This window comes from Acyrthosiphon pisum, chromosome A2 (assembly GCF_005508785.2).
Source record: "Acyrthosiphon pisum isolate AL4f chromosome A2, pea_aphid_22Mar2018_4r6ur, whole genome shotgun sequence".
NCBI classification, from domain to species: Eukaryota; Metazoa; Arthropoda; class Insecta; order Hemiptera; family Aphididae; genus Acyrthosiphon; species Acyrthosiphon pisum.
The window spans coordinates 67921589-67937029 of NC_042495.1; the positions used below are offsets into that span (position 1 = coordinate 67921589).

Genomic DNA, 15441 nt, shown 5'->3' on the forward strand with positions numbered 1-15441 from the left:
GTGATACCGATATCAATTTATCAATTATCAAATTAAAGAATACAATATTTTAATATTATTTATGATTATCAGTGAATAGCTGCGGTGCATGCACAATTAAAGATTGGCAAACTGAAGGCCATCTGGCCATAGTATTAATTAGGCCTAGGCCAACTGTGGACAACCCTGCCCCCCCCCAAATGGCGCCCCTGGGGCAACTTCCATCCAACTTCTTCTTCAAAATGAATTTTTGTTGTTATTTGCATTAATAATTTATTGTAATTTGCTTATTTGACATTAATTGTAAATTATATATTATTTCCTTATCAATGATAACTGATAAGTTTTATCTATAAATGAATTCTCGCCTCTCAGTGTCCACAATCAACTCCCATAGTATAATAAACGTACTTAATATTCTGAGAGAACAGCATTTTTTCTTTTTTATTGGCTATAAAATATGTTTTGTATTATGGATAATGTTATTTTTTTATTGTTAATATATATTTTAAAAAAAGAGTGTTAAAGTACTAAGTTGATATTTATATTTGTATTGACTGTTGTTTATTTTAAAAAAGAAGAAAACTTTTTATTGTTTATTTGAATGTTTACTTGTGCTAGTAGTTTTGTATAATTTACGAGTAAAATGAAATAAATATACAATTTTGGAAAATGGATGGAAAATTTAGCTTTTTAGAATTATGTAAATGTCATTAAATTGAATCGGTCATTTCAATAACGACATAAGTCATTCAATTTAAACTTTACAGGAACTAAAAAAAACTTTACTACTCCAAAAATACAACTTTTTTTGCATTAACACCTATTTACTAATTTATTTTTATGGTTTCTGATATTCATAATCCATAATTTTAAATAGTCCAACTTTTATAAAAATGCATCAAATTGAGATAAAATATATTTTACTTGCGTTGTTTTTGCAGGGAATATTCATAATATACAATCTGAGTCAAATTAATAAAATTAAATAGATAAACATCGAAGTGTTAGTAGTTTTATTACTATTATAATAATATTACACAAGATGAAATACATATTTTTTCTAAAATAAACAACAACTTAAATTTTTTGAATGGCAGCAAAAACTACACAAGTCAATGACTTGAGTAGTTATTGCATGTGATTATAGCTTATCGTAGTAAATTGTGTATTAAATATTAGTCTTACCTATGTAGCTTTTACACAAAATACGTAAGCACGTGTATTATTATCAAATTTGACAAAAAGTCAATATTGAAAAATATGTGACTTATGTCGTTATTGAAATGACCGATTCAATTGTAATGGTCAAACTTTTGAAGTGTTGCTAGAATTTTTTTCAATATTCAAGTATTTATTGAAGGCTACCCTCTTCTCAACCCTTAGTTCCTGGATTTCCCACTGATTTAGAGGTATACATCGAACACTAAAAATCATGCAATTACTATTTGTACACACTACACAGTCAAATAATGTAACCTGACGTGTTAGCGACTAGCGAGTTCTTTTGTCCCGAAAACGGGACAACTGTAATATTTCGGTAATGTAAACTGTTTTGTTGGTTAGTGGCATGTGTCATGTGCGGTGCTCAAGATTCGAAATTCATAACTATGATATCATAGTTCTATATATATTGCTGCTCATTATTACAATACTGGTATACAACTGAAACCGGATATTATCGTTTAGCTAAAAACAAAATAAAAAAAACCTAATATAATCGTTTGACACGTGTGCTGCCGAAAACGTATTCAAAATTATACAGCAATTCGGATTGACATTGACGGATTTGTTTTTCATAATTTTTATTATTATTTTTTGAAATCCATGACGTGCGACGCACACTTATAATATTATAAATCATAAAACATCGGAAGTCACCGTTTACCCATTAAACCAGGTGTGTGGCTATCTCGTTAAATATTTACCGGAGACAAAGAAACATTGTAAATTCATAGGTATATATTTATTGTACCTGCAGTATATACTTTAAATTTTAAGCGTACATTCGCAATTAAGTAAATATATTTCGTTATGTTATACGTCTTATACAGCTAACTGATCTCCGCTATATAATCGTTGGCATCGTCGGTAGGAGTTGTTTAGTTTAACTAAAAAAAAATATTTAAAAATTCCAATTATACAATGGTTATGAAATCGTATTTTATTATACTTTATTATTAAACTGTGACTATTTTAAAAACTAGTAGAATTGACGCGTAATAGAATAAAATCCAATAATTATACGTATATTATACATTTATACTAGGTGCCTATAGTCTATAATGTATATTATAAAGTACAACACTTGACTTAAAACGTTATAGGGACACTCAATTTATACCATGTATATTATACAACATTATAATATATTGATCCAAAGATTTTAATAACTCTGTCATGAAACCGACCTAATTTATGGCTCTTTAATCGTTTTGATAATATACATTTTAAATTATATATATATATATATATATATATATGTCTGCGGTACGTGCGTTGATATTATAGTGACGCAGGCGTTGGCTGTGGCCATTCGATTATTTTTGTTGAGTGTTTCCATTTCACCCTCTAAATGATTACGAAAGAGAACACGAGAAACGAAATACATTTTTGTGTTTATGGCCTATCCTTTACGAGGATGCGACGGCGGGTAAAACGGATGAAATAGATCCGACTGCACTTTATTGCATGTGCGCGTGTGTGAGTGTAGAGATTCTTAGTCAAGAATTAATTTGTTCAAAAAACGTATGGTTGGAATTTAATTGAACGTTTGGGCGTTAAAAAAACAGTTATAATAGTATTAATCAATGATTGTTACTGTCAATGGAACACCGCCGCTTTAACGTCAAAAAATTGTAGAATGGAAAAAATCCACTGTAGATTAATACGTTTTCATTTAAAATAATAAAATAAAATATTATTTATATTTCTAAATTTAATTTATGAGGAAAATGCATGTTTTTATAGTTAGAAATATAAGGAATTGAATATTGTTATTATAAAAACATGTTTTCTGTACAGTAATTACTTTGTTTATGTTAATTATTTAAAAATGATCAGAAGAATGCTTAAAAAAATAAAATAAAAATTCTGTACCCAGCCCAAAAACAATATTTGTTAAAAAAATATTATGCTAAATTGTATAGTAATTTTGTAATTAGTAATTACATTATAAATATGTACTTACCGTAGTTACAAGATGTGTAATTTTATAACAAACTAGTAAGTTTTTTTTATTAATTATTTTCGATTATATTTTAATCATGGGTAACTAACAAAACATAAATGTATAGTATAATATAATGTACCTATATCGCTATATCGACGTATTTTATGATTTAACACTATTTAAATTAAGTTGGTACTTACCTACGTGGTTTTACGAATAACTTTTACGGATTATTATAGATTTAACCTTTATGTCTATACAAATTACAATACGCGTCATGAGATGTTATTATGTAAATTTATCGATAAGAGAACTTTTAGGAATGTAATGTTGATTGCAGGAAAGGATGTTTTACTTAAAAAAAACCACTAAGCCTTTAATTATAATATTGTGGTTATTGTATACATCCGGTTCAATTAAGAGCAGACTATCGCGCCTAGTAATTGATTCTGAACGATCGCGTGTGGCGATGGCGATGTCTAGTCTGGCGGCGTTTACCTACATCGCAACCACCCCGAACATAAAATATTATAATATATTACTGAAAATTGTAATTTAATATCCTATAAACGTGACGTTTTTATTGCGATATTGCGTAGTAATGGACGTTCAAAATATTCTCAAACGAATCCGTTTGTGCGGTCGTAAAAGGTTCTTTGATGAAACCAATATTTACATAAAAAAATCACATATATATATGTATATTAATATCCATGATAACATTATAGTAAATATTGTGTATATGATATTTATCATCGTCACGGTGTATGTGAGATAATAATATGTTCCAATCGTCCTCGCCCTCGAGATATTATAATATTATACTTGTCGTAAACGTTCTAGGGGCGAGTTTGTTATTTTCTGTCAAAGCGCTGCATTACTACGCGCACATGACATCGTAAAAATTATATAAAAAAAAAACTTGTGTATAAGTATTAAAAATGTTGGCTCGATTGTGCGGTTTGTTTTATGAAAAAATTGAAAATAATATTAACACGGTCTGTTAAGAGTAATATTAGCGCAAAATCCGTTTAATTTGATATGACTAGGGATAATAATAATTTATATCAGAAAAAACATGGCCGCATCGCGCGTTAAACAAATTTAAAAATATAGTACACGAGTACTATGACGTCATATTTTATAAAATACATCCAAAATAAAATATACAATATACACATTTATATTATATAATATCTTAATATTATATACACTTCTTTCTGTTGGTAAGTATTCAAACTCCTCCTGAACGGCTGCATTGGTTTTGATCAAATTTTGTGTGTGTGCTTGAATGGTTTAGATTCAAAATTGGACCTGGTAGGCCCAACCTGGGAGGTGCTCAATGAGGGATTTTGATATTTACGATGGAAATTTTTGATTATAAAAGGTTGATATATTGGTTATAGGAGAAATAATTAGTAGAAAGTAGTTTCTACTTATTTATTTATTATGGGTTGACATTGGTTATTCGGCATAAAAGCATATAAGTATGCCTCAAATCGAATTTTTGCTCATTGATTACCTGCAGGGTGACTGAGTTGCACATACTGCAGCGAGTTACACCCAAAAGGAGTTGAACAATCACAATTTTTTAAGAGTTGTAATTTTTTACGAGCAACGAAGTGCGAGGAATCAGTTAGTTATATTATATATTTAGTTATAAATTATAATAATATATGATATAACCAATAAACGGGCGTTCTATTTACTCGGGTACAGCTTGGTAATTGATTGACCGCTCGCTTCGAATTATAAGTCTAGGTAATATATATATTACCTATACTTATATGTACGTTTCATACCGATATTTAGTACAATTTTAAACTTACTCATAATTATGATGTGGGGCGAAGTCCTGCAGTACAGTTTAATAGTATGGCTCGTGTACAGTCCGGGTAATAGCATTATAAATATAAATATTTTATTGAATGAGTAGTGAATTGGTGGGGAACACGAACGATTTTTACGTCAATTTCGGATAGTAATCGTATACAAATACATACCGTGGTGTATAATATGGATAGTATATATATAGATACTGAAAGCCACCGTTTAATTTGTTTTTCGGAATTTTCATTTCAACCGTGGTGGTATGGCGTCGATGGGGGGGGGGGGTAACGATAATTGCCGGCTGTGAATTTTATTGAGCTTATAAAAAGGAGGAGGAGTACCCCGCAGGGGATGGATATATCCGTTCGGCGTGGCGGCCGTGTATCCGCATGCAGGGTTGTAAACAAGTTCACGACTGGCTTTTTATATTTTTATTACTGCGCGCGGCACAAAATGGGGTGGGTAAACTGCAGCGTATAAACCAACATGTATAGGGTCGTTTCCAGGAATCGTCAGGACTCTTGGCACTTAAGGATTTCGGTATACTGAGTACTGTTGGTGTATCGTGTATGCCGCGCGCGCTCCGGGGAAACGAGATAAGACATCATGAATCTCACAATCAAATTATAATATACCGGTCGTCGTCGTAACCGTTTTTCCACCCTCTGCGATGTTTATATTATTATGGTACACACGCGCTTGTTAGCAGCGTCGTATAGTCGTATCCAAGGCACCGCGGGTGTCCCGTAAAAAAGTAAAATTTTCTAGTAAACAAAAAATACATCCAACGTTCCATTATAGACTATAGTAATAAGTTACGTCGAGTTTATTAGTGCAGAGTGAATTTTTAAAACTCATTTGATTTTTAAATTACAAATTAAATATATTATGTAGTAGCACGCCCTACCTCTACCCCTCCCCCCTCCCATTCGCCTTCGATATCGTGCACTGGCACTTTCAACATTATCATAATATACAGTCCATTATATCGGGCTTATATTTTTTCATTCAGCATTATGGGTTTCGTTTTTCGTATAGGCTACATGGAACGCAGAACATTTATTTATTGGTCTTCCACATAATAATATTATATACGAATTTTATAAAGCTTATTATATAGCTATATAATAACTTTATAACATGTATATTTGTTTTTATCCACATAACTTACATTGAGATAAACGTATTTGTATAATTGATACCATAATTTATTTTCGTTCGTGCGTGCGTTTAAAAATGGTTAGGTTATAGACAGTTTCAATGGTTTTTTTTTTTTTAGGAAGATGTACTATATATATAATGGTGTGTGCGTTTTGCGAACGAACTACGATCGGATATTCTGTTAAATGGCTGGTACAATTGCCGTGCGCGCTAAAGGCACATTATATACCTAATGTATACGTCTTGTTATCGTAAGTACTCGACTGGAGCCATATATACACTAAAAGCTTAAAGCCCGGTGTATGATACATTTATTTTGTATCACGTTGTCAGGTCTATCTATGATGAAAAATCAACTGCAATAAGTTTTGGAGCGGACACCGAGATGTTTTATTATAGCCATCGTCGGTTTATATCCCAGCCGTATAGAAACGGCTTTTATTACCACTCTCGCGTCTCGTTACTCGTTAGATCTCTAATAACAAATTAGGGGTCATTTTCGAATCTGACCTCCTAACCGGATTGTTTTACATCCATCAATTGAATAATACATCCTCCGTACCGGGCCTCAGCAGTGATCGTTCAACGGGTCGTATAGCAGTTTACCGGCGACCATCATTATAATTTATATTACATACACGCACATATAGGTACCACATACGTCATACATACAACAATTCGTAGGTACATATTATTTAATATTACACATTATTGTATTGTATGTCGGGTGGACTTACGCCTATTATAGAGCAGCTTATATTATTTACACTGTTTTCTATACCTATCGTAGTCGTCAGTGTTGGTGAGGAGTATTATGTATTACTGTATTAGGAAGATGCAATTGGGCCAAAATCAAAAATGACCCGTGGAGCAAGCCAGGTACCCAGGTATACTATATTAATGTATATACATTATACAGCTATAACAGTAGAATAATATTGGTCCGTGGGTGGCCGCGCGTGGATACTATAATCTACATAATATATTTTATAAATATATATGTTCATATAGGTACCTATATAGCTAATTACAATAATATACTTGACGGCGGCCACACATCGCGCTTTCTTTCTCTTCCGCCCCACACTCCGGCACCACCCCACCAATTCTCGCGTTACGAATTAATTGACCTGGTCTTATAGAACGATGTATGTTTTTATTTTTTTTTTAAAACATATGAGGTGAAAACGACCGGTGCAGGTGACGATTGAGAGTGTAAATAGGTAACGCACAAAGGTACGTAATTATGATTAACGACTGCGGACGTAAATGAAAAAGTATATAGTACCTACGCCAATTTGTCTGCTCTGCCACGCGCATGGGTACAGCTTTTTTTTCACACTTTATAGTTGCAGTGCATCCTAGTCGCGCCTGACATATTATTCACAACCACGTAGCGTCGACGAGATAAAAAAACAACCGTTGCTTTGAACGTTTTTTTATTGGTATATAACGACGAACCGGAACTAAAACTAAGCGCCGCTATGATGCGGGACGCGTAATTTATTCGCGATATTGAAATAGTACCCGATTTTTAAAAACGCTTTCGTTTTCGATCAATTTGACAAGGCGCAAAACATTATATTATAATGAGTTGTTATTATACTGTGCGATATAAATGTGTACACTTTTGTTCGGTCTCGACAAATTGTGTGGGTATGTGCATATTGTGCCATTCACCCTGAGTAGTACTTATTATTGTTTTATATTTGTTACGCTGTATGCATAAAGTTAATTAAGTTGTTAAAAAAAAAAAAAAAACAATTTGGTTTTAAGAAATATTTCGCGCACGGCTATCATGCGCTATTAATCAACAGCGTCTTAAACGTATTATATTAAACAAATTATATTTTTGATACGATAGATGAAGCTTTCTACAGAATGTATATAATATGAATCTAATATGATAATATATGTATCATACGTACAATGTCTGAAACGTAGAAAAGTCCTTTGATTATCGTGCGGAATTAAACTTTTAATGTCTGAAACATTACCATCGCGGTTTTTTTTTTGTGACATTCGGTTGATTTATAAATAAACGCGAAATGTTTTCCCTTTACAAGTGGTGTTTAATGGTCCGAGAAAACATATCCGGCCGGCCGTAGAATACGAGTGGCGGTTAGTCTTTTTGTCTAGCTGCGGTGTATTAGCGGCGCTATTTATACATTGGTAAAGCTGTCGACGACGGCGGCCACAATGATCAAATAGAGGGAAATAATATAACCGCTTGTGCTGGCGTCGACCCCGACTCTCAACTACAATGGTCCATTTAGTCGTAAATGTTATGATCTTTTTTTCTTGTCCCCATTCACTAAACATAAAGTGTAAAGTATCGTTAAACAAAACATATATCATATATATATTATATGTATAATCCTGCATTCGTGCTGTACATTAAGCTTCTACCTATAACACACATGCTATTATTGTTATTATTTTGATGTCCACGGAGTGTCCAGTTTTCGTAATGATTTCAAAATCATGACATTTGCCGTTTCACGAAATTCTAGTTTAAGATACTATTTTGTAAATGGTTTTCAAGGTCCAAGTAGGTACATTATTATATCACAATGTCGTGTATAGATTCTTTAATGATAATGATAATTTGAATTATTTTTTTTCTGAAACCGTGGAACCAGTTATATTAGTCGACGATTTTCTTTAGGTATTCACATTAACCAGGTCGTGTAATATACATATCGTTGAGATTTCCGTTTGGCGTTTTGTATATTTAACGAACATAATATAATCATCTTAAAATCTAGAAACCTATAGAAACTCGTAATTCGTAAACACACGTGTGATTTAGGCGTGTTCGTTATCCTGAGTTAGTATCTATTTTGTGCGGCGCCGGTGATCCGAAATCTCTGATTCGTTTGGAAAACTAAAAACGGCAAAAACAAACGTGAAAACGACAAATAAACATATCACCGTGAACGCCTGACCGAGCAGTGTATGTGTCTTAGTAAACTTCACACAAATCATACCCAGGAAGAAAAAAAAATGATCATTCTTGCGATTCGGGATCACTTCAGACGAAATTCGAGGTTGGATTCGAATCGTTTCTCTAAAATAAAACAGACGGATAAAAGAAAAATAATAAATTGTAATAAACAAACGGATAATATAGCTAAATATAATATGTATATGTACGTCGGTCGATGGTCGTGTATAGGAAAGAATCCGGGAGAATGCAGTTTTGACAAAATGGTATGTGACAGCCAGTGCAGGTCTGTAGCGCGTGTACCACGAGAGGAGATGTTTATCGGACAAGCATGTCTGGCGCGTTCGTGTACGGAGTGGTTGCGGTGAGCACGAAACAAACAAGACGGTGGGAGAGTATAATATATTATTATTATATTGTACGCGTTCGATACCTGTCCGGTGATAAGCACTTAGACTGGCCTGTTTGTACGAAAAACGAAACAAATATAGACAACGGTTATAAATATGTATTTATGTGTACCTATATAGTAACTATAGGTACTTATTACTTATAAGTACTTCAGTACCTATACTTGCTCTAACCAAGACGTCTCCCTAAATATTAATCGTCTTTAGCGATATGGGTATACCGACGCAAGAATATTGAAAACGTCGAGTTATTACGAGGCCAACGTTGTTTGTTCACACACATAATATTATGTATACATGTATAATGTATAACACATATATGGATACTTGTAAATAAAATAAACAATATTATTGTCATCGATCGTAAAATGTATCGATGTATCTGAATGTCGTTTCGATTAAAATGATAATTCAATCAGCCTACGGCGTGTTTACTGATTTTATCAATCAGATGATTTTGAAAATTGCCCTCTTATTGCGTCCATTTTTTTGAGACCCGACAAATGTTTCTCAGGTTTGAAACATCCACGAGATAATAGATTACATATTGTTCGATTAAAATTCTGTTAGTTCTGATACGGATTTATACGATAATTTATACATAATATAGGTAACTGCAGATTTGAATTACTACATAGAACTGTATAAGTGTTGTAGGCCTTGGTGAACTGTAGATCATTAAGCGGTGACCATAATTCTATTTACTGGTCATAAAATAGTTCGTTAAGTATATGATTATTCATAAAAAAAACATTTAATCAATATTCGTCATTAATACATCCAAATATATAGAAAAGTTTACTGTTCTGGTTTTTAAATTGAAAATAAAATATAGGTTGTCAATAAACAGACAACTAACAACTAATGTGCTAAAAATAGTAAAAAATCATATTTGTTTGTAAAAGTGTAGTGTCCTAAATAATATATTAATATACTTCTAGTTGCGTAAAAACATTTAAAATTAAAACGTAAAAATGTATTTCAAACATTAGTTTCAACTGGATCTCCTTTGCGTGTGGACACGGTATATTATTATATTATATTCGAGGATGATGCTTGTCGTCTTCGTTTGTGTAACGTACTACGTAAAACATAACGCTTTAATTGTCCAGCATAAACGGCCGACCGTTTGTCGTGTACCTACCCACAACTTACATACATTATATTAATATATTATTATATTGCATCCCTTTAAAAGCAGTCGGCGAACCACCAAACGTTTATTTCCACCGTCCGGTTATAAATATTTACTGATGGTGGGTTTGTGATTACGGGCAGAACCCTCGCCATGCCCGCAGATACGACCATATACATATTATATACCTACGTCTAAATATGATTTTTTTCTCTCTTCTCATAATCCCTAAGGTTATGATGCGGCACACAACAAAGGTATTCCGTTACAGAATAGCAGTGCAAGTAGCATAATATAATATATCGTACCTAGTAATAGTTGTGGTGGCGGTAGAGTTCGTATATAATATAATATAGTTGTTGTGAGATACCGAGTTTAGGATTGTATATTGTATACTCAGATACTCTCCTCCGTGGTCGTGGCCGCCGCGCTGCTGTCGTCTCGTATTTTCTTGGTCACGCTCCTGGTCCGAGAGACTTTCGAGGACGAACCCCATTGTGCTCCACACGGCAACATATATATATATATGTATATAAATATAATGTGTTATAATATACTGTCCAATTATTTACCCTTTGTCTACCCGAGCGCGAGGAATCCGCCGTGTGGTATTTAAATTGTGTATCTTCATCGCCAGCCGTTGTTGTTGTACCGCGCCAGCGCACGTATATTTTATGCCCGGACAATAGTAATTAATTAACGAGCAAATAAAACGCTGTTTATTGAATCGTACATTGTATTATTTAGTAGCTCTTTAAATAATTAGAATATTTTGATATACCGTTGACACGTGCATACCTATCCTAATATATTATGAAAAATGTGAGTATTTTTGTTTTTATGAGTTCTGTTATGCACGACAGTGTGGCACCACTATAATAATGTAGTATATACTTATATAATATTATTGCTTTCATATGATATCCATGCATAAATATAATATGGGTTGTGCTAAAACCAGGGATGAAAAACGTGTTTTAAAAAACGTTACTATACGAAAAAAAATGTTTATATTAAAAGTAATTAATTTTAACTATATATATAGTTAAGTAGGTACCTACCTACTTATATATTGCGCGTTTATACTATTACAAGAGTTTTTAAAAAAAAAACAAAATTATCAAAACCGTTATTTGGAAACGATATAGAAAAATAACGGGCTTAAAAAATAATGTAATATTAACAATTTTAAACAAAACCGAAAACAAAAAAATCAGAAACTTTTTCCATCTCTAGTTAAAACCCATAATATAAGTACTGTATTACTGTTTGCAACAGAAACGATAATAATTCGTTGTACTTGATTATTGACCGTCTATAATATTATGATCAATATTATTATTTAGATTATTTTTGTATTTATAACGTCGGAAAAGGACGCGTGTATTGAAATGATAATAATATTTTATTACCGTATATTTATTTTCAACTGCTTATATCGTCGTAAAAAACATATAATTCTGTGCTAAATAATGTTTAGTAGGTAAACTAAAGTTATATTTTCAAAATTCAAATTTTCTTTCTTACCATTATTTGTATTTTGGATTTATAAATCGTATTGAAAATATTCTTTTTTTATTTTTCGATATAGGTACCTACTATAATATAATGTTTAATAGATTTCAATACAATTATTTTTTTTTGGTCTGGTAACGTTTTACCTAATGATTTGGAAACTTTATAGGTAATATAGGTACTGCAGTTGTAGTAACCAAATATGTAGTCAGTATAGACATTAAGCTAAACATTTGTATAATATAGAGAGGATAATCGATAATTCATCGAAATAAACAGAATCGTGATTTATTTGATTACATTTTATCGGTCTAGAGTTAATGTTTTCAGAACAACAAAAAAGCAACTGTCACAAAAGGTGTATTGTAGTAGTATTACATTAATCGTAATAAATGTGCAGGACGTCGTTAATGTAATCATAAACGCAGTTATGTTGATGTTTTGATATTCTACGTGTACGTCTTTCGATAAGAGGCTCTCAATTTTGATCTACGTTACACGCCGTTCGCATATGGAATTGATTTTAAACGAATTTTTAAATATAAGAAAACATTAAATTCCATAGGCGTACAATGTACGATCGTATACATACCAAACATTTCATTTTTCCTCCACGTCGATTTTAATATACAAAAAAATATTTCACTAATGGTCAGGTAATGGGGAATTCAAATGACAGCCACAGGTATTTACTATCATCATGGATTATTACTACGGCTAATGGCAAGCTAATAATTTTTATTTTATTTTTATCTCGGTTTTCCGAATAATAACTGGATTATTTGACTTCTGGGCAAAGCTTACAGTGTAATTTATTCAATAATAATAATGATGGTGATAATAATAAAAAGTACTTATGTAGGGAAAGTATATTATTTTTTCGTGACCCTCTCTTTAACTTTTCCATTCGGAGGAAGATGATGCCGACGTAGTATAATAACGTACTACGATGAATTCATAACGTCGTAGTGTAGATAGGAAGGGGTGTATGGATAATAACAATGGACTCTAAGCGTTTATAATTTTTTATTTCATTATTATTGTTATTATAATCCTGTTAAAATGTAAAATATGTTAAAATGAAGGCGTTGAAAAATAAAGTAACACACTAAGAATAAGCTTGGCTGTTTTTTTTTTATTTTTGTCGTTTATATAGCCCGAAAGAATATTTAAATTATCTGTTGATGGTTATGTGAAATATTGTATAAACAGTCTTTAAAAACAGATCAGGATAATGTGGATTTGAATAGGGTGTTTAAAAAATAAGTAACGAAAATATGTCTGCGGCGCCGGGGAACAAATTTTCTCGTACGTCCGACAATTTTATAATGTATTCAGTATTCAGCTATCAGAGTGTTTATCGAAATACTCGCCAACTTTTTTTTTAATAAAGTTTGTGTTTTTCGTCTGTTGTTTTCAGAGGCAACAAAAAGTGATCTAGCCCATTAAACAATGTTTCTTAAAAGATATACTCTCTTTATACTTAAAAGGTATATAAGAAGTTTCTTCACTGTAGTGCTTTTATTGTTGTCGGCTTTGTGGAAGTTTATGGCTTCGGAGGATTTAATTTGAATTTCCCCGCTGAAAGTTCTAAGCCACATTGCGTTATTAACGCTTTGATTTATTGTCGAGTTCAGTTTCAACATAATTAATGTATTTTTGAAATCTCCTGGACAAGACTCTATAATCACAATTTTATTTTTAGTACCTACCTCCTAGACACTGGAAGAAAATTAAGAGACTCGCGTGCAACATACAATGGAACCTATTGACAACCTGCAGTGTGTGTGTGTTTGTGTGGGTATAAGTACATTCTTTCTTTCAGAAGGGTGTTTTATTTGTTTTTTTTTAATTTTCACAAGCGTGGCCTTTTCATATGGTGCGTGGCTTTAATATTCGAACACATAAAAAATGGTTTTTGTGGTAAATTTAAAAACGCGTATTACAAAACATGCAGCGACGTAAAAAATGTGAGGTAAACAAAAGGAATTTGAACTTTTACAACAACAATGGATTTTTTATGAACTTTTGTTCTAATTTGGGCGTAAGAATAACATTGAATAAGTGTAAATAATATTTTATGTGTACAAAATATCGAAATTTAACGAAAACAAATATCATCGTATTGTTAATACGCATTATACATTGATTAACAAATTTATTATTTAATTATAATTAATTCACTTTGGTAAATTTATTTGAAGCTATACTAATAATACAAAAAACATATATGATACATCTTTGAACTTCTAAAAACCTTAACGTTGTTGAAATGTATTATCCTCAATATAGTTTTCAGAATTTCATTAGTGTAATATACTTATATACTAAAATACAGCATAAAAAAGGTACTACTATTCACGAGCGAGAAAACGTCATACTGTATTTTGTGCCTACGTTATATTAGAGTTTAAAATGGAACATACAACCATTTATAAATGTTCCACTATTATATGTTATATATGTTTCCACTAAAGTATCTATCTGATCAAATTCAATATTATGTTCAATATTTATTGACGCAATGACGCTGTATAAATACGAAAACCCCATATTAGGTACACATTATGAATATTTACTGCTAAATAAAATGCTAAATGAATGACGCCATTACTTAAAGTTATGTACTGTCGTAAATAAGTGTATATAGATCAAAATAAGTAATAACAATGACGGACGGACACGGACCATATATAATTCAAGTGGCGTACCCGGGGGGAAGGGATTCATCAAACATTTTTCATCTCTGATGTGTATATACCTATGTAAGAACTAAAATATTATATATTAATTATTGATATATGATAATTGATAAGCATTTAAAAATTAATGTAGATACATTATATATCTAAACATTTGTACATTGAAATGAATACGTTTTTTGTAATATTGTATTCTAAACAAATTTGAGTAATATCTATACAAAATTGTATTATTGTTTAAAGTAATTTATCGAGCAATATCATAGACTATTTTCTTAGGAAATTCAATGCGCAAAAAAAATATAAATTTAAGTTATTGAATAAAACCTAATCTCTGTGTGTTTATTTTTGTGAATCTGTTAATTATATCATAATTTGTATTGTCATTTCTTTATTAATATGCAATGGGGCTAGTATATCTAGATAAGAATCATGGCACATTCTCGACCGCAACCACGTTTTAAATCCACATCATACAAGCATAAATAAATGCAAGTAACTACTAGTAGGTTAGTGAATTATTTGACCAAAACGAAATATTAGGTACCTATGTGTTTTGAAAAAATATTGCAATTCATGAAATTCATGAA

General features: G+C 31.6%; 1 protein-coding gene across 15 annotated transcripts in view; it reads left to right on the plus strand.

Annotated features, from left to right (window-relative positions):
• LOC100168086 (collagen alpha chain CG42342) overlaps positions 1–15441 on the plus strand; it is a 123463-nt gene that overhangs the window by 33795 nt on the left and 74227 nt on the right. The window lies entirely within an intron of this gene.